Below are 26,641 nucleotides of genomic sequence, written 5' to 3'. Positions count from 1 at the left end.
CTTTTCAGAGGAATGAAAGGACACTTTTAAAATGCCAGGTTTAATAACATTCTATAGTAGTTACGTGTGTGATATCATTTTTGTAGCTGTTCCTTAGTTGGTTAGGACTGAATGAGCCGAGTGCACAGACTAATACCTTATTATATTATCTTTACCAAGTTATTTTCTTCCACCTCTGAAAGATCATAAACATATCAATTTCTTTTCCTCCTTTGTACTTGGTCTTTTAAAGGTAGCATATCTTTATAACTGCTGTCCTGAAAAAGCCATTTTCCTCCTGGGACTCTTGTATCTATTGGCCATAAAGGCAGTGCTAAGTGATGAATATACTCTTGGCATTCAAGGAGGAGGCATATATTTAGGTCATACATTTCCACAGAGATGAATTCAAGTGCATTCTTGACTTCAATGCCATTTCCCTTTGATTTTCTTTGACTAATCAATGAAGATTAAGATGTTTTGCTAGTTAAAATTAGTCCTATTTAAATGAGACAAAATTCCAAATATGTGGAAATAATTGATTTTCACTCTATGATGTGTAGAGCATGATACTGTGTACAAAGTCAAAGAGAAGGGCAGAAAAAGATGTAGAGGACAGTTTTTACCCTGAGGTGATTGCAGCAGAGCCTGATGATTGGAAAAGACGATGACTGGGAATTGGGAAATTCTAGTCTTGGATTATACAACTAAATTAGTATGGTTTATAAAACATACCTAGTCATTTAATTGCGCTGGGTTTCAATGACTTGTTTGTAAAATATCAGTATTTGAGTAATGGATTACTAAAGACCATTTTGTTCTATTGTTGGTAAGTCTGTTTTTGTTTTTATTTGGAGCTTTGGTTTAGAGATTTTTAGATGTATTTATAAGTTATATAATAAGTAGTTAAACTTCTTATTAGTATTCTGGAGACCATAATACAAGACGTTTGTAATCATATATTTTATTTGGGAATGAGTTACAGTTACCTTCATGAGAATTGATAAAATTCAAAATGATAATGATGAGCAAAAATCATGAAGTTAAATAAAAACAAGTAATAGAAGTATGATTTCATGTATGTAAAACTTAAAAATATATGGAAAATTTGAAAAACATCATATTTAGATATGCCCTTCTCTGTAGCATGAAAAGAAAATAAATGATTTATGGAAAAATCAAGATAATGATTACCTCTGGGGGAAAGAAGAGAGAGGAAGAAGGGCAACACCTGAAAGGAATAAATGGGCTTCCAAGATAATATGGTGCTGTATTTCTTAAACCAGGTTGAGAATGTGGGGTGTTCATTTATTATAATTACTGATGTCTCACATCTGTGTTACACCTATTATTTTGAATGTTGGAAATATTCCATGATACAAATCTGAAAATGGAATATGTGTTTGCAAAGAAAATTGCTACAACTGTTTTGTAGAGCAATTTGATAATATTCAGTAAAGTTGAAGATACATATAGTCTACAAAACAGCAATTTGACTTAAATGTGTATATTTTAGAGTAGAGGTTTTCATCAGGACCAATTTTGTCTCCCATTGGGGCTACTATTGGCTTCTAGTGAGTAGAGACCATGAATACGATGAAACATCCTATGATGCTTATGAAAGTCCCCTCACTCCCAGCTCCAACAACAAAGAATTACAGAGCACACAATGTCCATAGTACAAAGTTAGAGAAACCCTGCGCTGGAGAATCTTAAATTCTTGTACACAAAAAGCATGCATAACAATGTTCGGTATAGCCTTAATTATAATAGTGAATAAATTAAAATGCTCTAAATGTCTACAAATTGGGGCATGCATGAATTGATTTTGTTACATTCAACCAATGAAACTGGATAGTAATGAAAATGATTAAAGTACAGCTAATGTATCAATTTGGACAACACTTATTTTGGTGAATAAAAATAAATGGAAGAATATACATGATATAGTTCCTATAAAGTTGAAAAACATGCGAACGTTATAGTTAAAATATAAAATATGCACGGGGTTAGTAAGTATTGAATTATATTAATGGTTAATTCTTGCAGGGGGGAAGCAAGAGGGAAAGACTAAGAGGGAAAACAGATTAAGGAGTATTATGTAGTACAGTTAAATTCTATCTGTAATGCTATAATTTTAAAAAGTTGATGCCAATATTGCAAAATACTATGAAGTTGGGAACTTAGTTTTAGTGGGAGTTTGTTGTATCATCTTAAAAATTTTTTTTGATTTAAGTTATGGGGATTCCTGAAAAGTTTATTCTGAAGGAAACCCACATTTTTAGAAACACTGAATTTTATTAACATGATTTTATTTCAACTTAAGTCATGATATCTGAAATCTGTTTCCTGGAAAACATACTCAAGTTCTTCAGGGAAAAACAAACAAACAAACAAACAAAAAAAACCAAAAAAACAAAAAACACAACCTAAAAAAGATCTCAGAAAATTGAGATTAATGACTATTTACTAATCTAAGTGATTTTTATTCTTCTATTTACCAAATAGAAATGGATCATCTCCTTTCAATAAGACCATTTTTAAAATTCACTATCTGTCCAAATTTACTTCCTCTTAGACTGTTTAAGTCATTCCATTGCTATTATAGACTTTGGTTGAAGAAATAATTTTTCAGAAAAAGAATGTGCAGTAGCCAAGTCATGCCAAGCCATATCTTACAGTTTTCAGATCTTTTCATTGTCCCAGTTACTTTAATGCAATTCCAAACAAAATCCCAAATGATTTTTTTGGGAACTTTGTAAGTTTGATCTCTTTGCATGATGACACAAGACAATCGTCCTTAAATTTTTTTTATGGAATAATGCATTGGATTATATAATTTGTGCTACAATCATGGGCAAGACTTTTTCTCCAAAACCATTCATTTTATATAGTTCCAAATGGATGTTGATTATGTTTCATACCAGTATCAGTTATGCTGTAAGAATAGCAAAACCTTCTATGATCCTTTTCCAGATGATCTTGGCCTGAGGAAGTCATGTTCTTACCATAGTCCCTGCCCATAGGAGCTCTGAGCAGAAGGGCTTGCCTGGACCCCAGTGTGGGTAGTTGGATCCCTGAAGTACTGATTGGTGGCAAGGGAGAAATTTCCCAGCAGTATGCTACTTTTTTCTGGGCTTCAGTGGACCTTTCCCAGTCATGTCCACTCCCTCTATTACTATGACCTTACCCTGAGGACTAGAACACTCCCAAATTTCAACTTTTGATGTGTTTTCAATATTTTATTTCTGTCCCAGTCACCTATAAAATGTAGATCTGAGAACAGACTGGTCAGCACAGTATTTTTTTAACATCCCTTTTCCATTTTGTGTGTGGTAATAGTGTACCACCTCACTGAATAGGGAATTAATTAATTAATGCTTTGGGTTAATGTTGAGTTTGAAGTCAAATACCTAGGGTCAGAAACAAATGAATTAGTTTGAAGTATTTTTACTACTTTGGATAGAGTTTGACATGTTGAGTATTATTTGTATGCAGCCCTGCAAAATTTTAAATATGAATGTAGCCTACATTTAAAATATTCTCATCTTATTTAATGAACTATCAAGATTTTTGATTAAAAATGGTAGAATGAACAATAAAAGGATAAATAAGCAGAGTTGATAAAGTTAAGAATAACTTTCAGGAATAGTTAGCCCACTTTAGGTATTCATAATTGTGGAAACAAGATGCTTATTAGGAATCCTAAAGTAGCTAAATCATGTCCATTAAGCATCTTCTAACACAGTGGTTAAGAACGCGGATTTCAGAGGCAACTGACTTAGTTTTTAGTCCTCGGTTTGCATTTGCTGTCTTTGTGACCTTGGGCAATTTACTTAATTTTTCCTTAGCATCAGTTTTCTTTTCTGTAAAATGGAGAAAATCCAATGTCTATCCCATAAGAATGTTTAAAGTATAATACAATGTAATATTTGTGAAGTACTTAAAGCAATGTTGGCTCAAAGTAAGTGCTGTTCATTAAAAAAAAAAGTGAGAGAAGGTTAATTTAGATGAGCAATGTCAACATTTTAAACACTGGAACAAAGATTAAAAATTGCAGTCAAATTAACAAAATTAAGATGGTTGAAGATAGTTTATATTTCAGAATATATAGTAAACTCATAAATTAGAAGCATCAAATACCAATGAATGTAAGAGTATAGGGTGTTTTGAGGACAGAACTAGTAATTTTGGAATTCTATATAGGAAGACTCATCAGTTTTCTCTGCAACCTATAGTTTGGTAACTCCTCTTCCCCAGTCCAAAAGAAGAAGAAAAGATTACTCTGGAGAGACTGAAGAGAAGTCTCTTCAGACTCCCAGACAAGAAGTACAACAGAAGTCAGAGGTGCCTTACTGAATATAGGAATTAACTCCTTATACAAAACAGAGAGAAACACTTTTGCCTTCCTGCAATCTTCCCAATGCTGTAGCAGCCAGTTTTATAGCTCCTGGGCAGATTATCTCTGGGAAAGTGGGTTATTTAAAGAGAAAGGGTAACTGAGAAGTAGGAATGCCCCAACATAACAGGCAGAAAAAAATTCTAACTGTATGACATGATAGCTGTTAAATAATTTATTATGGTAATCATTTTGAAATATATATATATATGTATATATATAAAATCATTATGTTGTACACCTAAAATTGAGACAATATTCTGTGTCAGTTATAACTCATTAAAACTGGAACAAAAAGAAATGAGAAAACACGGTATTCAGAAAATAGACAAAATTTCCAGGATGTTGATAAGTGTAATTTCTATAAAAACAGTTATAGTGTAACTGTTAGCCTGTTAATCTAGTATGAGATCATCTAATCCAGTTTAAAGGTGGAAAACAGCAGACTCCAGAATGGTTATCCCCAAGAGAAAATTAGTTTCCTTGATGGCTTTGCATGAGTTCATAAGAGATTCACACTCCTGCCAGAAATCTTGGGGAAGAATTAGTCCTAAGAATATAGAAGATTAAGCAAATGGCAAGAAAGATGCAAACAAATACATAGGACACAGATACATTCAAATGATACAGAGTATCCAAGGAATGCCCTATTTTTGTTGATTACTTTAAGCCTAGGCAACAGCTTTGGTATTTTTGTTTCAATCTGCTACACTTAACTTGGGCACTCTGAAAACCACAATTAAGAGATTTTCAGTAGTTTATGGCTTCACTTTTAAAATTCATGGTGAGAAGGAATGCTTAATTTCCATTTGTTTTGGGTCTACCATCTTCTCAGATGTGTGTTTGTGTAGATGAATGAAGATCAGTTATCTTTGATTTTTCATCCTATCTTAGTAGTACAACACATTTTTGTTTTATCTGCACTTGGCTTTGTATTTTTGCAGCTTTTACCATATCCAGAATGTTCTTGAGGAGGCAAAGAAGTCTTATATAAAATTTCATAATCAGTCTCTCTTGCGGGCTTATCCTTTTGTACACCTTATCAATATTTACTTCCTCGGTATTCTATTCTAGATCTTCTGTCCATGTTCACCATACTGTTTGCCAGGTACATGCCTATGAGCCCAGTTTCTATCTCTTGCCCAAATTTACTTTCTAAGCTTTAGATTTATATATTCGAATACATCTCTTGGATGTCTCAAAGGAAAATTAATATCATTATGTTCAAATTTGAGCTCACTGTCTTACAAAACTATATTTCCCTCAGACATTTTTTTTTTTAAATTTTAGCAAATGACACCACTATCATCTAGTTGTATGAGACAGAAATTTGCCTTTCTCTGCAACTTCTATTTTTCATTTATCCTTCACTAAATTCTGTCCACACTACCTCTTGAATATTTCTTAAGTCTTTTCGTATTTTCCCAGTTTGGCATTGCCATTAAAGTGGAAGCTACCCTCCCTTCCTTTGAGTTAATACAATAGCTTTTACATTAATTTTCTCATTATGACTCTGGTTCAGTTTTCATCCATTCTCCATGCCAAAGCCAGAGTTATGTTATCATGAATTGGTGTTAATGCCATACCCTGATTAAAACATTTTAATAGTTTTTCAGTGACTTTAGGATTGAAAACATTTTCTCTAGCATGGCATAATAAGTTCTCCTTGATTTGTTTTCTGCCTGTATTTTCCTCTTCATCTTCTACAATTCTCCTCATAGTCCATTCTCCAGGCATCATGATCTTCTTTCATTGCCTCAGATGTACCACACTCTCCCCATATGGGTCATCTTCCCATAGTGCTCTGCTTCCAACTTTTAACCCACCATGTAGCTGCCCCTCCCCACCCCCACCCCAGCTTTCAGAACTTGCTCTGGTAACACTGCCTCAGGAATGTTTTTCCTGATTTCCCAGACAGCATTAGGATTGCTTTTGCTCTCAAAGCACCTTGTAATTTTCCCTATGGCACTAAATGTACATCATAATTACATTTTTATTAAGACTATTTTGTTACTAATACTTATTGGCTTATCTAAATTGTAAAGTTCAAAGAAGCTCACTGTCTCATTTAGAGAACCTAGCACAGTGTTTGTTCACAAAAGAGATTAAATACTCAGTACATGAAAATAATCACTTGAATCAGGCCATTCCAAGGTATTTCCATTACCAAAACTTCTTATATTTCATATATGCGTTAATTTTAATACTAGAGCTTAACATCTCTACAACAGTCACATTCACAACTACAATTCACAACTACACAATACAGAGAATACTAAATTACAAATAAAGGAATAAAGAAAAGCTTTTTTTTTTTTTTTTAATTAACAGTGAAGGCGAGGCGGTCCTACAATATAATAAGCTTTGTTTTTGTACCATGTAGCTCCAATTCAGAAATTGCTCTGTATTATTCTTTAAACAGAAATACTAAAACTGAGCCCACCAATATGAACACCATTACCTCAACTGACATCTTTTAACATTTCATGAATGGGATTTTAACTGAGCCATGTGACTTCAGATTCCACTGTCATAACAAACTGAAATGACTTTTATGTGAAAGGCTTTATTACTAAAAAAAAAAAAAAAGAATGTCTTATGCAATGAGAATTAACCTCAGTGAGCTTTTACCTCACGGGCATTTTAGAAGAAACTCCAAGAACAGGATAGAATTGTATACTATTGCAGCAATTAAAACACTTTTTTGTGTGTACTGTTATTGTTGAAAGACATATGTGCAAGAAAGTTTTAAAGCAAAAATGTTTTTCATTAAAATCTCTTCCTCCATCTCACCCACTCACCCTATTACCACGTCAGGGACACATCCTGTATACCCAGGCCAGTTTAAATTAAACACATCAATCATCGTAAATCTCAAGAATTACCTAACACTGTGATGAACGACTCCTGTAACTTAGCCTCTTAGGGTTTGCTGTTAAGATTTGCTACCATGTGCATTTATTTTCTAGACTGGGGCAATCAGTCTGATGCAAGGTTGGAACAGGCAGTCACCAATGTTTTGTTCAGAATATCTCTAGAGTGGTCTGTAATGGTACTTGGCATGCCCACAGTCAGGATTATTTTCCTTGAACAGAGACACCATCAATAGAAAGTCACTGTTCTGACTTACATACAATTTCTTGGAGGGGTGATAAGCAAAACAGCAAACCAAAACAAATAATTCTGGTAACTAAGGTGCCTTTCATAGAGCAAATCTGAACAAATAAAGCCAAAGATTGGTGTATTTTGATGGTAGGGTGGACAGAAGGATCTGAAGCATGAGGTCATGGGATATATTCTGATCTATTAACATCCTAGCATAAAAGAGGGAATGGGAGGTCACTGAGAATATAGGGTAGATGTGCACAGAAATAGAAGGTTGGTTTTAAGTGGAGGTGAGGGGACCCCAGGCAAAAACCTTTTTCTTAAGGCTGGTCTTGTTTTAATACCCTAAATTACTCTAAAAATATTAAGCAGCCCTAGTTGTGTGTTTTTTTTTTAATCTAATCAAGGTGTGGGTAATATATTTTTTTAAACCGAGAGAACCTGAGACTAAATAAAAACAGAAAGTTGCTTTTTGAAATAATTGTGTTTGCAAAAAGGTTTTAAATGGATTTTTAGAATTAGAATAGACATGGTAATTATACATTTTCTGCAATCTGACTAGTTCAGCTTGCATACATAACTAAACAAAGGATGAAGTGAATTCATTTAAATGAATGACTTGGAATTCATACCCCAATCTCAAGCATGGAGTGTCTAAACATTTTTTTTTTTTAATTTGTTTTTGGTGAGGGGAAATTGATGTATCATTTTCTTTATTGTTGTCAGTCATACTTTGTTTAAAATAAAAAACAAAAGTATGCTAGCATGCTACCTAAGAAAATGGTAGGCTGCTTAAATGCAGCTCAAAAGAGAGAAAGCCTGTGAAAAAAAGCATAGGATATGCCTGTAGGTGTTGAATACAGTTATTTTGTAAACATTTGGAATCGTTCCCAGTTTGGTTAATGAGGTAGCCCTTACTTGACTGAATGGTCTTTGAAAAACCTTCTGTTTAGTTAAAGATATTTCTTGTTGCTGCCAGGTAATTCCCATCACCAAGTGTGTTTGGACACAACAGACCAGTCTGGATGGCTGGAAGGACAGAGTTTTTTTAATCATCTAAATTGATTTTTTTTCTTTGCTTATCAATCCATATAAAAGATGGACACAAAAGAGAACCAAAGACCATTCTTAACATGTTTCTATTCTTTATTCTATGTAAACATTTTCCAGTCAGCTTTTGAGCAGCATGTGGACTTCTATCAATTATTCTCTTAACCAAACATATCGGCTGCCAAGCCTCAGAGCCAGCATCTTCCACCTGCCCTGGTTTAAGACCTTTATACTTACAGACTTCGGTCCTGCTTGGTTATAATAATTTCTTGAAACTGCAGTTAAATCATCACTTTGACCTCTGCTTTAATCTGGCCACCTGGCTCCTTTGCACTATACAAGTGACTTTGCAAATTTCCTGCAAATTTGGACCAAGATTTTGGTTTAAATCTGTTGATCCAGGTGTCCATGGTTCTTCCACTTTCCTTTTTGTTTGCTTGAGATGACCTAAGTTTGGCTTTCCTCCTAGACGGCTGCTTTTTAAGCCTGACAAACCTTCTGCCTTCTATCATTTCAGTGGTTAATCTCCCAGACTCAAGAATGTTTTCTCCAGGGGCACCTGGGTGGCTCAGTGCGTTAAAGCCTTTGGCTCAGGTCTTGGGATGGAGCCTTGCATCTGGCTCTCTGCTCAGTGGGGAGCCTGCTTCCCCCTCTCTCTCTGCCTGCCTGTCTGCCTACTTGGGATCACTGTCAAATAAATAGATAAAATCTTTAAAAAAAAATGTTATCTCCAACCAGTGAAAAATAGAATGACCATTTCCTGAGATAGAACTGCCAAGATTTTTGGGACGCCTGGGTGGCTCAGTTGGTTAAGCGGCTGCCTTCAGCTCAGGTCATGATCCTAGCGTCCTGGGATCGAATCCCACATCAGGCTCCTTGCTCAGTGGGGAGCCTGCTTCTCCCTCTGCCTCTGCCTACCACTCTGTCTGCCTGTGCTCATGATCTCTCTCTCTCTCTCTAACAAATAAATAAGTAAAATCTTTAAAAAAAAAAAAACTGCCAAGATTTTTAAATGATCAATTGTTGTACCTGTATGCACATAATAAGCATTATTCTAATTATATTAGCATGTATCAAGTTTAGTTTTATGTCTATAATTTCACTTAGCCAAGATTTGTGCCTTTATGTTTTCTGTTGTATACTTCAAATGGGTTAATTTCATGATATGCAAGTTATATCTCAATATGACTTAAAACTTCACCTTTCCATACATTTCCCTCCAGTTGCATGGTTCTATGCCTTGGAATCTAGGTGTCACCCTAAGAAGGAAGGGTAAAAAAGTTCTTTACTGATGGATTTTGGATGCAAAACTTAGACTGTGGAGAGAGAAGGTGAATAATATTAATTGAGAAGTCTAAAATGGTGTGTAGCTATTGTGGAAAAAAATTAGGCAGCTCCTCAAAATATTCAATATAGGGTTGCCTTATGATTGCTCAGTTCCACCCCTAGGTATATCTTCAAGAGAAATAGAAGGATATCCATGCAAAAACATGTACACAGGTGTTTATAACAGCACTACTCATTGCCACCCAGAAAAGTGGAAATCACCCAAATGTCCATCAATAGATGAAAAACAAAATGTGGTATTCATACAATGGAATATCATTTGGCTATAAAAGGGATGATGTACTGATACTAAGTGTGGATGAACCTTGAAAGCATTATGCTAAGGGGAAGAAGCTGGGCACAAAAAGCCATATAGTGCAGGATTTCATTTATATGAAGTGTTCAGAATAAGCAAATTCATAGATACAAAAAGTAAACTAACCCTAGGCCTGGGGAAGGCATAGAAAAGGGAGAAAATGTCAAGAGACTGTTAATGGGTGAGGAAAATATTCTAAAACTGGATTATGCTGATGGTTGCCAAACTCTGTAAATATACTAAAAACCATTGTATTATATACTTCAAATGGGTATTTCATGATATGCAAGTTATATCTCAATAAGACTTAAAACTGGAAGAAGAGGCTAAAAATGACGAATTAAATAATTGTTGAAAAATTGAGGAAGATGGATACTTTTTTAATTGAAGTGAATTCGCATGACTTAAAATTACCCCTTTTAGAGTGAACACTTCAGAAGTATTTAGTTCATTCACAATGTTGTCTGATCGCTACCTCTAACCAGTTTCAGAACATACATAAATATTTGGAAGTACCTCTGCGTAGTTTCAAAATGTGTGTGTGCGTGTGTGTGTATAACCATAAAATATGTAAACTTTGTGTCTGATTTTTGTTTATGCATTAATCCACTAATGGACATTTGGGTAGCATCTAACTTTTGGCTATTGTGACTGTTGCTTCTATGAACATTTATATATATGCATTTGTTTGAGTATCTGTTTTTAATTCTTTTGGGTATATAACTAGAAATGGAATTGCAACATCACATATTCTATGTTTAATCTTTTTAAGGAACTGTTTAATGTCTCCCACAGTGGCTGAACCATTTCATATTCATACCAGCAATGTATGAGAGTTCATATTTCCCCACATACTCACTAGCATAGGCTGTTTTCTTTTTTGTATAGTTGACTCAAAATGTAGTATTAGCTCCAGGTGTACAACTTAGTGATCTGACAAGTTTATACATTATGCTATGCTCACAAGTATAGCTACTATCTGTCTCATTACACTGCTATTAGAATATCATTGTTTTCCATATGCTTGTTTTTCATTTCCATGGCTAATCTCAAACTAGAGAGGCCTGTATATTTCTCTCCCCTTCACCCATTTTGCCTAGCCCCCCACTTCTGTCCCCTCAATTTGTTCTATGTATAGTTCTGATTCTGCTTTCTGTTTATTCATTTTTTAAAATTTAATTTATGAGGGGAAATCATATGGCACTTGTCTTTCCCAGTCTGATTTATTTCACTTAGCATAATACCTTTTGGGTTCAGAAAGAAAGAAAAGAAAAAGAAAAAAAAGGAGTAGGGGAAAAAAAAAAAAGAAAAGAACAAGAAAGAACAAAACCAAAAAGAAAAAATAAAAACCAAACAAGGAGAGACAAATTTTTAAAAATTAAAAAAAAAAAATGAAAACAAAGAGAAAAAAATTCCACAAAACTGGAGCTTGTTTTTGTGTGTCATTACTACAGGGTGGCTGATGTGGGTTTGGGAACCCTGTGCTGACTAAAGTTACAAACTCATTGTGAGTCAGATGCTTCTGTGGTCTAGGTTTTTAAGGTGGGGAGGCGGGGGGGAGTGTTCCCACAGCTCCGTGGCCCTTTCAAAGCACAGCTGATTTTTCTGTGCCTCAGTGTGACTAGGGCTAGGAAGGCTCACTGAAGCTGCAAGCTCACTGAGATGAGCAGACCCAACCATCAGAGACACCTCTTGTTTAGGCTTTTAAGATGGAGTGGGAATGTAAAACATGTGCTTCTCCAGATCTTCCCATCTGGAGCGCTCCTGTAGTTCTTCCACCACTTGGCTGAGCTCTAGTGTTGTCTCTTTTAAAAATGTTAGTTGCTTGTTTGTTTGTTTGTTTATGTATTTATTATTGTGTTATGTTAGTCACCATATAGTACATCACTAGTTTTTGATGCAGTGTTCCATGATTCATTGTTTGCATATAACACCCAGTGCTCCATGCAATCCATGCCCTCCTTAATACCCACCTCCAGGCTCACTCATCAGTCTACCTCCCTCCCTTCTAAGACTCTGTTTCCCAGAGTGCATAGTCTCTCTCAGTTCATCTCCTACTCCAATTTCTTCCCCTTCATTTTTTCCTTTCTCCTCCTAATGTCCTCCATGCTATTCCTATACTATTAACATATAATGTAGTATTTGTTTCAGGGATACAGGTCTGTGATTCATCAGTCTTACATAATTCACAGTGCTCACCATAGTACATACCCTCCCCAATATCCATCACCCAGCCACCCCATCCCTCCCGGAGCTCTCACCCGCGAGCAACCCTCAGTTTGTTTCCAGAGATTAAGGGTCTCTTATGATTTGTATCCCTCTCTGGTTTCATCCAGTTTCATTTTTTCCTCTCTTCCCCTATGATATTCTGCCTTTCTTCTCAAATTCCACATACCAGTGAGATCATATGATATTGTGTTTCTCTGACTGACTTATTTCACTTAGCATAATACCCTCTAATTCCATCCATGTCATTGCAAAAGGCAAGATTTCATTTTTTGATAGCTGCATTTTATACATATACATATATATATGTATACATATCTATATCTATAGATAGATATAGATATGCATATATATCTCCATCCCACATCTTCTTTATCCACTCATCTGTTGATGGACATCAAGGTTCTTTCCATGGTTTGGCTATTGTGGACATTGCTGCTATAAACATTCAGGTGCATGTGTCTCTTCGGATTGCTACATTTGTATCTTCAGGGTAAATACTCAGTAGTGCAGTTGCTGGGTCTTTCAACTTTTTGAGGAACCTCCTTACTGTTTTCCAAAGTGGCTGCACCAGCTTGCATTCCCACCAACAATGTAGGCAGGTTCCCCTTTCTCTGCATCCTTGCTAACATCTGTTGTTTTCTGGCTTGTTAAATTTAGCCATTCTGACTGGTATGAGGTGGTGTCTCATTGTAATTAATTCCCTGATGCTAAGTGATGAGCATTTTTTCATGTGTCTGTTGGCCATTTGTATGTGTCTAGAGAAATATCTGTTCATGTCTTCTGCCCATTTCTTGACAGGATGATGATGATGACTTGGGTGTTGAGTTTGATAAGTTCTTTATGGATTTTGGATAATACTCCTTTATCGATATGTCATTTGCAATAATCTTCTCCCATCCTGTCAGTTGTCTTTTGGTTTTGTTGACTGTTTCCTTTGCTGTGCAAAAGATTTTAATCTTGATTAAGTCCCAATAATTCATTTTTGTCCTTGCTTCCCTTGCCTTTGGTGATGTTTCTAGGAAGAAGTTGCTGCAGCTGAGGTTGAAGAGGTTGCTGCCTGTGTTCTTCTCAAGGATTTTGATGGATTCCTATCTCACATTTAGGTCTTTCATCCATTTTGAGTCCATTTTTGTGTGTGGTATAAGGAAATGGTCCAGTTTCATTCTTCTGCATGTGGCTGTCCAATTTTCCCAGCACCACTAAATGTCCCATCTTAAGATATAAATTGCAGTTCATGGCCTTTGACTCAAACCAATTGATTTATTTTCAAAACTATATTTCAATTCAGTTGGCCACTTACAATAAAGGTAATTAAGAACTTTTGGGTCACCTTACATTTAAAAACTATCATTAGACTATAGGTTTGACATGCATTAAAAAAGTGATTTCTTTCCTGAGGTAGGTCAGCTCTTCTCTACTGTCTGAGGATCTCCATTAGTTTTCTGAGTATGAATACCTTATCTTATTGTAGTATGATAATTCTGAGATACTGTGTGGAGAAAAGATAAAAAAAAATCGGTTGCAGACTGTACAAAGTGCCATTTTTTCCCATTTTTAAAAAGGCAGAGAATCAATAATTTATGACTGCATGTCTGTTTCTCCTTGAGGAATTGATGAGAGAAAGGCAACTTGTTTTGTTTTATTACAAGAATTTTAGATCAATGAAGGTTAAAAGTTGAACAGGATAAGGGGTTCAGTGAATCCCTGAAGCACCACACTGACATTCCAAGACAGAGCTAGTAAAGGTCTCCTTTTCTTGATGTCCCTTTGAAAAGAATGTATTATCAAAATGTCAGCTGTTTGCAATGTGTATCTCTACTCTGTATCTATCTGTGGGTCTCCTAGAGCTCCGTGGAGGTTCACAACTGGATTTCTGTATTTCCAGTGATTGTTTACCTTCCCGGAGGTCAGCCAGATGCATTACAAACTGTCAGGGACTGACTTTAATAACAAGCACCTACTGTTTAAATTCCTTCCTGTGTTATTTGCCATAACACACATATACACGCTAAACACAAACACACACAATGAATCTAAGTTTATTTTCCAAGTTAAGCTGATCTTGATCAAGTAAGTGGTCTAGAGGCTTTGGATTTATTTACTTAATACTTGCCTTGGGTCAAATAAATATTGTTTCATGTTTTTCTGTCTTTAACTTGAAGATTATAAAAATCTCAAAATCCTACAGTTTTATTGAATTCTAGCAACCACCCAGTTCAATAATTTTGTCTTCTAGCTGATTCGTCCATACTCCAGTGAGGGAACTCCCCATATCTTGGGAGAGTAAATTTTTAGCTACCTCAAGCGGATTGATATAAACATACGTGTGTGTGTGTGTGTGTGTGTGTGTGTGTGTGTATGTACATGAAACCACTTTTTAAATAAGTAGTATTTCTCTTTCTCCTCATTTCTTCCTCCTTCTCATTATTAATTTTCCCTCTATTTCAGGTGAAGTAACTGAGGCTAGATTAAGAAATCTGCTCAAGAAAAAGATTCAGTCCTAGGAAATGTAGTTGTAGAATCCAATCTATTAAACTCCTTTGATGAGCCAAGTCACAAAGATGTGATTTACCCATTTACAAACCCACATGCACATAATTCATCCATTTGCCTGATTCTTCCCACCACCCCCCCCATTAGAACTATATAATTGCCAACTTTAAAAAAAGCCTCACCCTTAACAAAGATCAATGAGATCTCTTCTTCTAAAAGAAACTATTTTTCTTTGTGGAAGATTTAGGTAGTTTTCTTGTCCAAATGAATTGACCTTGCATAATCATTCTCATGATGAGGGTATTGTGGGGGAAATGACTTACTAATTTTAGAACAGGATCACTATTCAAACAGCATCCCAGAGGAGTATTTGTTCCATACTATAGATTGTCTTAACACTGAAGCTGTTTTTTTAAAAATTGTGTGGGAGGTGTTCAGCTATTATTAGATAATGAATTGAAAGAGAGTTGTATTCCTATGATCTCTCACTTCCTAACCTATCATTTATTTTAGTGCTTTGAATTTTCTAGCTCTGAAACAAGAGACAAGGATTTCAGAAATAGAAGAGGGTTACTTTTTTCTGTCAATGCAATCTCCTTAGCTGTGTTTGAATTGCTATTACTCCCTCTCTTGTCTGAGACCTTCTGTCACTATTCTTTCCTCCTCTCTCTCCTCTCTCTTTTTTACCTTCCTTTACCCTTCATGGCTTCCCCATCATAAAATTATGTTTAGTCCCATTTAAAAGAAATACTTCTCAGCCATTTCTTTAGCTCTTGACTTACATCATTCTTTATAAATTTATTTTGCAAGAATGTGGTCAAAATTTGCGTTTCCATTTTCCTTCCACCCTTTGGTCTCCCCAATTGTAACAAATAGGGTTATGTCAGCCCCATGTCACTGAGAGTCCTCCCACATTGATTACTAATGGATTTTTTATTACCAAATACCATTGATTAAGTCCTGTCTTACTTACCTTGATCACATATACCTTCAAAATCTTTTTTTAGTTTGTTCAATAGTTAAGTCTTGTAATTTTACATTTCATATCTACTCCTTGGTTTTCCTTAAAGGTGCTTCTTTCTCCATCTGTTGTGTAAATGTTAAAATCCTATAGAATTTTATCCCAAGTTTGACCTGATTCTACAAATTCCAAGTCACTGCACCACCCAGAATAATGAAATGATCTCTTAGCCAAAGGATCTTAAATCTATAAGTCCCTCAGCTTTCTTAAATACTCTATCTGTATGTTACTCAAGTTTTCCTGAATTCACCAGGTTTTCTTTCATCCTATTTAATATTCATTTAAACATAGGCTGCACCTTTATTCTGTCTGATTTTAGGAAGCCTATGCCTTCCCAAGTTGTTTTAAGTATCTTCAGAGGGAACTTAAATTGGTGCTCATTATTTACTGTTGTGAACTTGTGCTTTGTTAATTCCAGCTACCAAATCACGGCTTCTCTGTATTTCATAGCTGTATCCATGCCCCTTCACCCCAACCTTGACATGTATCATGCTTTTTATTGATATACCACCCTACTGGTTCTTCCTCTGTTCAGGACTGATCAGCTCCCATGTTGCAGGGACCCACTCATCTTTTTAAAATTCTTGTTTCAGTGATCCTTAGAAACAGCTAAAAATCTCTTAGTATCAAAATACCTGTTTAGGGCAAAGTATCTTCCCTTCAGTATGTGAGAAAGTCTTTCGCTTTATTATTCCAAGTATTTTTTTCCCCTCAACTTTAACTTTACAGAGTACGCTCTGAGCATGAGACCCTCCTTTGTTTAAATAAAATACCCATTAAAGTGCTCCCATTCAAAAGAACATCTCCACCAAAGATATATTCTTCCTTTCTACATTAAAGTGTGGAGAGAGCTACAGAGTTTTAAATTATGCCAACTATTTCCTCACTTCAATTAGGGATGATGTTTAAGTAGTAAGTACCTTGTGGACATACTAGTTGCTAAAATTTTAAAACACCTTAATACCACTTACTTAATAGTTACTGCCTGAGCCCTACCTCCCACCCCTCTAGTCTCCACAATGTTTAGCCAAATTCTTTCCACAACTTAGTAAATAAAGACCTGACACCTGACACAATAGGGAGGCTCCAGGACTCTGCACTAGCACTTCCACCACCAGGTGGCCTTGATTGAATCTTGTTGAACTGACAAGTATTTTGAAAATCATCACCACATATACACATTTCTGTCTGACTACTGGGCATCACTGAACTTAACATTTTTCCTTTCCTTTCACTCTCAGAACAAATAACAATAGCAAAGGAAGAATGACCAAAAAAAAAAAAAAATACATCTTGGTCTTCTATAATTTTTTAGTAAATTGAAATCAACCTCATAAATCAAAGTGTTCCTCTGTGTACTTTACAGCTTTCAAATCCAAACTGTACCCACTTTCTATTTTACCTCCTCTGGCTGCTTTACATCTGTCCATTCTCTCTGTTCTTTCAGTTTCCTTTGGATTACACAGTTATCCTTTGGATACCTAACATTGTTGTAATAAATCATAACTCCTAACCCTGCCTCCAGTCTTGTCCCTTTGAAATTCTGCTTCTACAGAGCCACCAAAGGGGTCCAGCAGAATCCCAGATCCTTTGCTTGTTTAAATCCTACAATGGTGTTCCATCTCCTACAAACTTCTTTGACTTGATACTCAATACCTTTCATAATCTGGCCTGCATGCCAGACTCCCTCTTTTGCCTTTCTGTCATATTTACACTGAATTTTACTTTTGCTAAACTACTTTTGATAAAACAAAAACGAACCAAAAAAACAACTTGTTGGCCTGGAAATCCCTTCTTTGTTTCTCCATTATCCCTCTGCTGTTCATCCTTGAAGATCAGCTTAGGGATTGCTTTTTATGTGCAGACTTCCTCTAATTCCCTGCCCACCCCCGACTTCACTGGCTTTTTCTTTTGGGGGGGGGGGCGGATATTTTTACACCACAGTTATCAAATGTGAAGTACAGTTTTGTATGCTGTTGACTTGTCTTTCTCTCCCACTTGGCTTAGAATTCTTTGAGGGCAGTGATTTTGTCTTAATCTTTATTTCACTGGTACCTAGGATATTGCCTTGAATTTATTAAATTATTGAATGAATGGACATAAATACATAATAGCTTCTTTTTTCTCGGGATTTGTACATGAAGGGCAATATTTATCAATTAGTTTTCTAGAGACTAAAAGTAAATCGAGTCTTTTCCCTTGGGTATTGTGAATAATCACCTCAATCTTGTTTCCTTGTTTAGGTGAAAATACAGATAATAGTGTTAGAAAAGTGAAGTTGCCAAATGACAAAATAGGTGAATATAGAGATATACATGAATAATTCTCTCCTGTGTTGTAAATTTTCCAACTCAATTTTCTTCTTAATTTTTTTTTACATAGGCAAAGTCTTATACACTAATGAAATGAAAAAACATTTGTATTTTATTTCGTTTTTAAGAAATGACTTATTATAAATATAATATGATCGAGACAAATTTAGCAAGGCAAAAAAATTAAAAGTGGACAAAGGCAAAGAAGGTTATGCCTAGAAACTAGGCTTAGAAGCCAAAAGTATTTGCTAAAAGAAAAAAGAATATTATTCATATTTTGACAGGGGCTACATTGAATCTGTAGACTATTTAGGGTGGTATGGATATTTAAAAAATAGTAATTCCTCCAATACATACAAAAATATGTTTCTGTGTCTTCAGTTTCCTTCATGAATGTCTCAGTTTTCAGAGTACATATCTTTGACCTCTTGTTGAAAATTTTTTTGAGGTATTTTATTCTTTTTGACAAAATTGTAAATAGAATTATTTTATTTCTCTTTCTGATAGTTTGTTATTGGCGTATAAAAACACAACAGATTTTTGTATATTGATCTTGTATCCTGCACTTTACTGAATTAATTTATTAGTTTGGACAACTTTTTGGTGGAGTCTTTGGGTTTTTTTTTCATACAGTGCCATGCCATCTGCAAATAGTGACAGTTTTCTTTTTCCTTTTCCAATTTGGATGCCTTTCCCCCCCCCTTTTTTTTTTCCTGCCTAACTGCTCTAACAAGGACTTTGAATAATATGTTGAATAAAAGCAATGAGAGCAGGCATTCTTGTCTTGTTCCTGACTTTAAAGGAAAGGATTTCAGCTTTTCACCATTGAATATGGGGTTAGCTATTGATTAGTTATATATGGCATTTGTTATGCTGGGATTTGTTTGCCCAATCCCCAATGTGTTGAGAGTTTTTTTTTTTTTATCACGAATGTATGTTGAATGTTGTTAATTGCTTTTTCTACATCTATTGAAATGTTCATGGACTGCTTTACAGATATTGAGCCATCCTGGAATCCTTAGAATAAATCCCACTTGATCATGGAGTGTAATGTATTGTTGAATTCAGTTTACTAATGTTTTTTTAAGAATTTTGGCATCTGTGTTCATCAGAAATATTGGCCTGTAATTTTCTTGTGGTATCCTTGTCTGGTTTTGGTATCAGTGCAATACTGGCCTCCAATACTGAGTTTGGAAGAATTTCCTCGTCCGTATTTTTTTTTTTAAAGAACTAGAGAAGGATTGGTCCTCTTTGAAAGTTTGGTAGAACTTCCCAATGAAGCTCTCTGGTTCTGGATTGATTTCTTCAGAGGTTTTTGATTACTCTTTCAACCTCCTTAATAATCAGGCAATTTAGATTTTCTATTTTGTCATGATTCACTTGTGGTAGATTGTATATTTCTAGAAATTAATCTGTTTCTTTGAGGTTCTCCAATTTGTTGACATATTACTATTCAAAGTAGTTTCTTATAATTCTTTGTGTATCTGTGGTATCAGTTGTAATATTTCCCCTTTAATAGCTGATTATTTTTGAATCTTCTTTCTTTTTTTTCTTGACGAGTTTAACTAAAGGTTTGTCAATTTTATCTTTTCAAAGAACCAGCTCTTAGTTTTTTAAATCTCTATTGTCTTTTCAGTCTCTCTGACATTTATTTCTGCTCCAATCTTTTTCTTCCCCCTTCTTTCTAACTTGGAGCTTCATTTGTGGTTCTTTTTCCAGTTCTTTGTGGGGGGGGGGCGGTATAAAGCTGGTTGTTTGATATTTTTCTTGTTTATTTATGCACTTATTTCTATGAACTTCCTTTTTAGAATTGTTTTTGCTATAACCCACAAATTTTGGTATATCTGTGTCTTTTTGAAATGTAGGCTAATAAAACAAACATATATATATACATACATATATATATACACACATATATGTATACATATATGAAAGGACTGTCCTTTTTCATGTTTGAATTACATATTAGAATAATTTCTTATATTAGTGTCCACCAAGTAAAAACTTCCTTGATTTACATCTCATGTTCTAAAAATTAGGGCAAAATTATTTTTCCTGCTATGCATTGTTTATGTAAGCTCTTCACTAGTATTCGTAGTGATTTCTTACTGTCCTCAAACTTAAATATTTTAATAATTAATTAGTCCTTGGATCCTATAAAGTAACTTGAAGCAAAAACAAATGAAAAGTGTGTGTAGGGGGAAGCTAAAAAAAAGTGTGCCTCAATATATTACTATTTACTGTGAGGCAAAAGATGACAATGCTATTTGGCTTTTAGTAATAAAATGAGAGTTTTGAATAATTTTTAACTGAATTTCTCCTTTAATAGATGAATGATAAATACTTCCTCATAATTTTTAAAATCCTTGATACACATTTTCTTCTTTAGTTTGTAAAATATTATTCTGTATTATGAATATTGATTTTTAGATCATATTACTGATTAGAGTAAGAGAAGAAAAGCTTTATGGCATGATATATCAAATTGATCCTTTTAAATTGGAATTCTACTTGATGACATTTTGCCTTGTGATAATCTTCTCTTCAAATTTGATAATCTTTGATATAGGTAAGCTTTGTAATGCTAAAATGCTGTTTATAAAATAAAAATGAAAGTTTATTGGAAATTTAAGGACTTTGAAAAAGACATTATTCAGCACTATCAAATACCAACAAAATCATTCTGCATGGTTTTATTTGCAGATCATGAGAAACAATGCTTTTTGACTTCTGGACATTCATATTTCTCTTAACATAACCTTTGTTTTATCTATGTGTACATTTTCCTCTGAATACGTATGCTCCAGGGGATGTTGGTGTCAACTCAACCCCCTGGTTATGGGTCTTGATTATTGTAAGCCAAATCATGGTATTTCTATTTTCCTTGCCAACAATTTAGCTTAACTATGAGCATGTGATGGAATTCTGCCCAATGAGATATGAGAAAGTCTGCTGGAAGGTTTCATCTGGATATGATAACTAGAACTGCTGTAAGCATATGCTACCAGCATGAGAATGATACCAATACATGAGATAAGAACCAAGGGATTTGAAAATAAGATGAGCCAGAGTGTGGCTCCAAAGGGCTTGGCCTACCTGTGGAATTCTTGGATATCGATATTATAAAATCCTTTAGTATTTAAACTACTTTAGGTCAGAGTTTCCTATTGCTTGAAGCTGAACACATCTTAATTGATGGAATGTTCGTTAATAATGGCCTTTTCAACTTGTATTAAAACAGGTTCATTTAAGTTCAATTTCTGGTCAAGCACATGAATGCCATTGTATTTCCTGCACATGAAGAACTTACACTCTAGTTATTTAAAGTTCACAAGATAATTATAGTACATTTGACAATTAAGTAAATAAAGTATGTTTAAATAACATAAGGCATTATGAGTAAAGATCTGTTTATCCTGTTAAAGTGGAAAAATTTTAGGGTCCTTTTAAACCAGAAAAGAGCATGCTTTAAGGTTTCAAAGGTGAATGAGTTAAGATTTTGTTTGATTGTAAGGAGAAGATGAGGGCTGGAAACAAATCAGTATCTGAGAATATGACCACTGAGGAATAGATTCTTGAGATTAAAAGGGGAAAACCTAGAATCCTTGAAAATTGGTGGGATGTGACACATGAGAAAGAAAGGTTAAGAATGACCCTTAGATTTGAGTTAGACAAACAGGAAAGTCCAGTAATAAAATTAATCCTAGAAGAGGAAGCATAAGTTTTGTGACAAGGAGATAGTCTCTTTGTGATATGCTGAGTTATTCTCTCATAATTTTGAAAGAATGTTTTTAAGACAAAATGGGACATATAAGGACAAAGTTTTATGAACTGGACCCTGGTTAAAGTTCTTTAATATTTTTGACAACCTTAATCCAGATCATCCCATACTCTATCTCCTTGTTATCTTTGTCTCTTTCAGCAGGGATGAGGGTTAGCAACTGCTTGAGTGACCCTTCAGTATATCTAAAGGCCAGATGGCATGATCCAAGAAATAAGTTGGTAATTGAGTTCTAGTGCCAGAGATCTCAGTTTAGGAGAGTAACCTGGGTGAGGAGGTGTTTTTCTGGCAAGGGTATGAGTGATAATGAGACCTGAATATAACCTTTTTCGTGTTTGCGTGTCCTACAGATGGCATAATTCAAAGCTTCATGAAACAAACAAAAGTAACTCAGATGAGAGAGTCCCTAGTATGAATCCAGACTAGATCATGTGCAGAACTGTTCTATCCTTTTGTATATAGAGCTGGTTTGGAGACGTATATAAGCTTCTAGATGGTCTAATGAGACTTTCATTTAATCAGGCAAGTTATCTACAACCGTGTGAATGTAAGAATAACCATTTTTACAGAGACCCTAAGTTTACACTTTGTACTGGTTTAGATAAAGTTAATAATCCCTCTTTCGTATATAGTGACTGCTTATTTCTGTATCCTTTATATCTCTAGCCTTTGTTTAATCTCTCAGGTGGGATCTATGAATCAATCTACTATGGCATTTTTTAATATAGTAGTCTGACTGCCATCAGCCAATTGCTAAGAGGTTATTGAGAGATAAATACTCTAGTTTCCTTGCTCCCTGTTTGGATATTTCTGAGATGTGTCCTTCATTGTCTCCTAGGGTTCTCCAGTAGTACTGAATTCTAATGACTCACAGTAGTTGGGTTTGATAACATACTTTATAACATACTGATTTCCTTCTTGTCCTTGTCTCATTTTACCATTCTGTTACTGCTATTTTCTGGAATGACCTTTCAAAGAAACTACTTGTACTTCACTCCTTACTTCAAAGTTTGCTTCCAGAACATCTCAAAATATGACTACCAAAAGTACATTTTTTTCTTAATATACTGTAATTATGACATATAATTATGACAGTATTAAACTTGCTAATGAAAATCTTGGAAAATTCTATCCAAGCTACATTTATTGAAAAAATTTGTAGGAGGATGGTATTTACAAAAGAATTAAATTCCTAATTATACTACTTATATAGGAGAGGTTGAACCCTATTTCTTCCATCTGTCACATTGCAGGAAATATAGTAATTATGTATATATTTAAAAAATAATCATTAAAAAAATGCAAGAGCAAACATCAACAACCCTGTTTGTTCTACCTGGACCTACTTGCTTTTTGTACCAAAGGTCCAGGGATTCCTGATTTCTCTTCTCTGATGACGCTGGGAAGTATTTATCAAAATGTTTAGACAAGGGTGCCTGGGTGGCTCCGTGGGTTAACTCTCTGTTTTCGGCTCTGGTCATGATCTCAGGGTCCTGGAATTGTGCCCCACATCGGGCTTTCTGCACGGCAGGGAACCTGCTTCCCTCCCTCTCTCTGCCTGCCTCTCTGCCTACTTGTGATCTCTCTCTCTCTATCTCTCTCTGTTAAATAAATAAATAAATAATCTTAAAAAAAAAAAATGCCTAGACAAGTTGTTGACCATTAAGGTTTTATCACTAAGGTCTCTTAGCCTTTTAAGTAGGAGCTTAGAAAATGCAGGTACTGTATTCAAGTCCAGAACAAGTTCTGGAGTGTAGAAAATGATCTTTCCTTGTTGAAAATCATCACTCATCACTGCCTGGACAGTGATACCTTCTCAGGAGAAAATCATTAATGAATTAGCAATAGATAGAGCAATTAGAAATAGATCAAATTGGAACTCTCACCTCAGAATAAGCATAGATTACAAAGTGACAAGGGGTTTAATTATATTTTAAATGAAAAATCTTAGTCTAACAGAAGACATCGAATAAATGCTGACACTTAGGTATGTCTGACTGTAAACAGCTCTATTTTAACTTGAAAGTTAGTATCTGCTTAATAGATGAAATAATTTTTCCTCTAAAAAATAGAATGAAATGGAAGTGATAGAATTTAAATGTGCTATAATTATAAAAATGAGAATATTTTATACATCATTTATAGTAGGATTAGTCTATGTAATCTTGAAGATAAATGAATTACAATTTTTCTACCTGAATTTTTGGATAAAGTATAATTACTGACAAATTTTTCTTCTAGATTTAAAAAAATTAATTATAATTTATTTGATGAACATTTGTTGTATTTCTTAACCTCCCTAATGGCATTAAGGAATTTTAGTTTATATGGGTAAGATAATAGATGTACTTAAACAAAGTTCTTTTAAAATAGGAGCTTTGCTCTTTGTTAGTAATTAAGGGGTATTTTTTATATATAAAGTAAAGTCTCATTATAATCATGAGTCAAAAGAAAATTTCACAAAAATATCAAATGCCTGTAATTATTGGTAATCAAATGGGATTTGAACACTATTCATACATTCTTATCAAAACTGCAGGAAAATTAAAGTCTATGACTATTATTGAATGAATATTTAGATTTATGTGAGGTAAATTTTTGATTTGAAACTACATAGTATATTATGTTGGTTAAAAAAAAGACTCATTATAAAATGAAGAACTTGTACCTCAGATAAAGAAGCCAGATAAATTCAGAAGCTTTAAGACCAGGGCATTCAGTAAAGTTAATTATGTGGGCATACATGTATTTTAGTAATATTGAAAATTAGACACACGAGAGGTAGATATGGCTTGTCCATGTAGATATCATATATACTAATCTTGGACCTAAAACTATATAGGAAGTCATTATAGATGGACCAGGTAATGACAGTAACATGAACCATGAAACAAAATTTGTAGATTGATTCGCTGACTTCATGACAAAGAATAAAAAGTTATTTTCTCTTATTTCACTCAACATAATACCCTCTAGTTCCATCCATGTCGTCGCAAGTGGCAAGATTTCATTTCTTTTGATGGCTGCATAGTATTCCTATCTATCTATCTATCTATCTATATATATATATCATAACTTCTTTATCCATTCACCTAAGACAATTATCATATGATCTCCCTGATATGAGGAAGTTGAGAAGCAAAGTGGGGGGTTGAGGGGGTAGGAAAGAAAAAAAAGTGAAACAAGATGGGATCGAGAGGGAGACAAAAAATAAGAGACTCTTAATCTCACAAAACAAACTGAGGGTTGCCAGGGGGAAGGGGGTATGGAGAGGGTAGTGGGGTTTTAGACATTGGGGAGGGTATGTGCTATGGTGAGTGCTGTGAAGTGTGTAAACCTGTGCCCCTGGGGCTAACAATACATTATATGTTAATAAAAAATAAAAAATTTTTAAAAAATGTTCTTTTCTTTAGATGTTTCTACTCCCAAGAAAATACTAGTGACTAGAGGCCTGCCTCTTTTCTTTAGAAGAAAACCAATACTTTGAAATTGGAAGTGAACTAAGAAATAGAACCAAACTGACCATCAAATAGTGTTTAAATAACCACACGGAATGAGAGATTAAGAGCAACTCTTGAACAAAGTAATTTGATAAAATACCATTAGAAAGCTACATTCCTAAGAACAAAGGAAACAGTGTAGAAAAAATTTTGAACTTTGTTGAGTTATTTTATTGTTTGCTTTAATGTCATATAGTTTTAGATTTATTTTCTTGGATTATCAGATAAAGCAAATAATGACTTTTAGTTCAATAAAAATAATTTTTAGGGTTAAAGGAAAGGTACAAATACATTACGGGATTAAAAATCTAAATGGTAATTATGTATTACTAAAATTTAACTGCAAGTATCAATATAGGTACATGTCTTTCAGAGAAAAAAAGTCATCTTTTTTGACTTAGTCTACTAAAAGAGTTTGCCTTAATGTTCAGATTCTGATTGTTAATTGTATTTTTCTAATAAAATGAACCTGAGTTCCTTGGAGATGTTAGGGGCAGGGAGGTATAAATGAAGCTGGAAAATCATGTTGTGTCTGAAAGCAAGGAGGCTTTTTAATATTAATGGAATGTCAAAGGGTCACAGAAGCCAAGGTTAATGGGGCTCTCTCAGGCCAAATTGTGAGAATTAGAACTTCAAAAGGGGAGAAATTGCTATGGTCCATTGAAACAAATTAAATCTAAAAAGCCATGAATCACTAAGTATTCTAAAATTAAGTCATTTAATCATCTTGTCAATTCATTTTATTGCATAAATAAAGAAAATAGAAACTGTAACTATTAACTTAATTGTTATTTTCTAAATCATGGGAAATACTGGTTAAGACATACACATGGGACCTGAAGACAGACAACATCAACTGGAATGTAGAAAATTCACTGGATAAAATATTAATTATCCTAAGAATTATGTGGGCTCAAGAATATATTAAAAAATGAGAGTGAATCTATTCAAAAGGAAATGCAGTTAGGTTTCTGAAGATCCTAGCAGTGATTCACATGATTCATTTAGGTTCTGATTTTTGAAGTGAAATCTTAATAAATTATTTTCAGTATTAAAACATCTAAGATAACTTTAAATTTGTGGCATTTATAAATTTAGTGTATTAAATTTATAAGAATTTTATATTCACA

Source organism: Lontra canadensis, unplaced genomic scaffold, assembly GCF_010015895.1.
Source record: "Lontra canadensis isolate GAN:19392208 unplaced genomic scaffold, GSC_riverotter_1.0 scaffold4, whole genome shotgun sequence".
Classification (NCBI taxonomy): domain Eukaryota; kingdom Metazoa; phylum Chordata; class Mammalia; order Carnivora; family Mustelidae; genus Lontra; species Lontra canadensis.
This window is presented reverse-complemented; position numbering follows the sequence as displayed.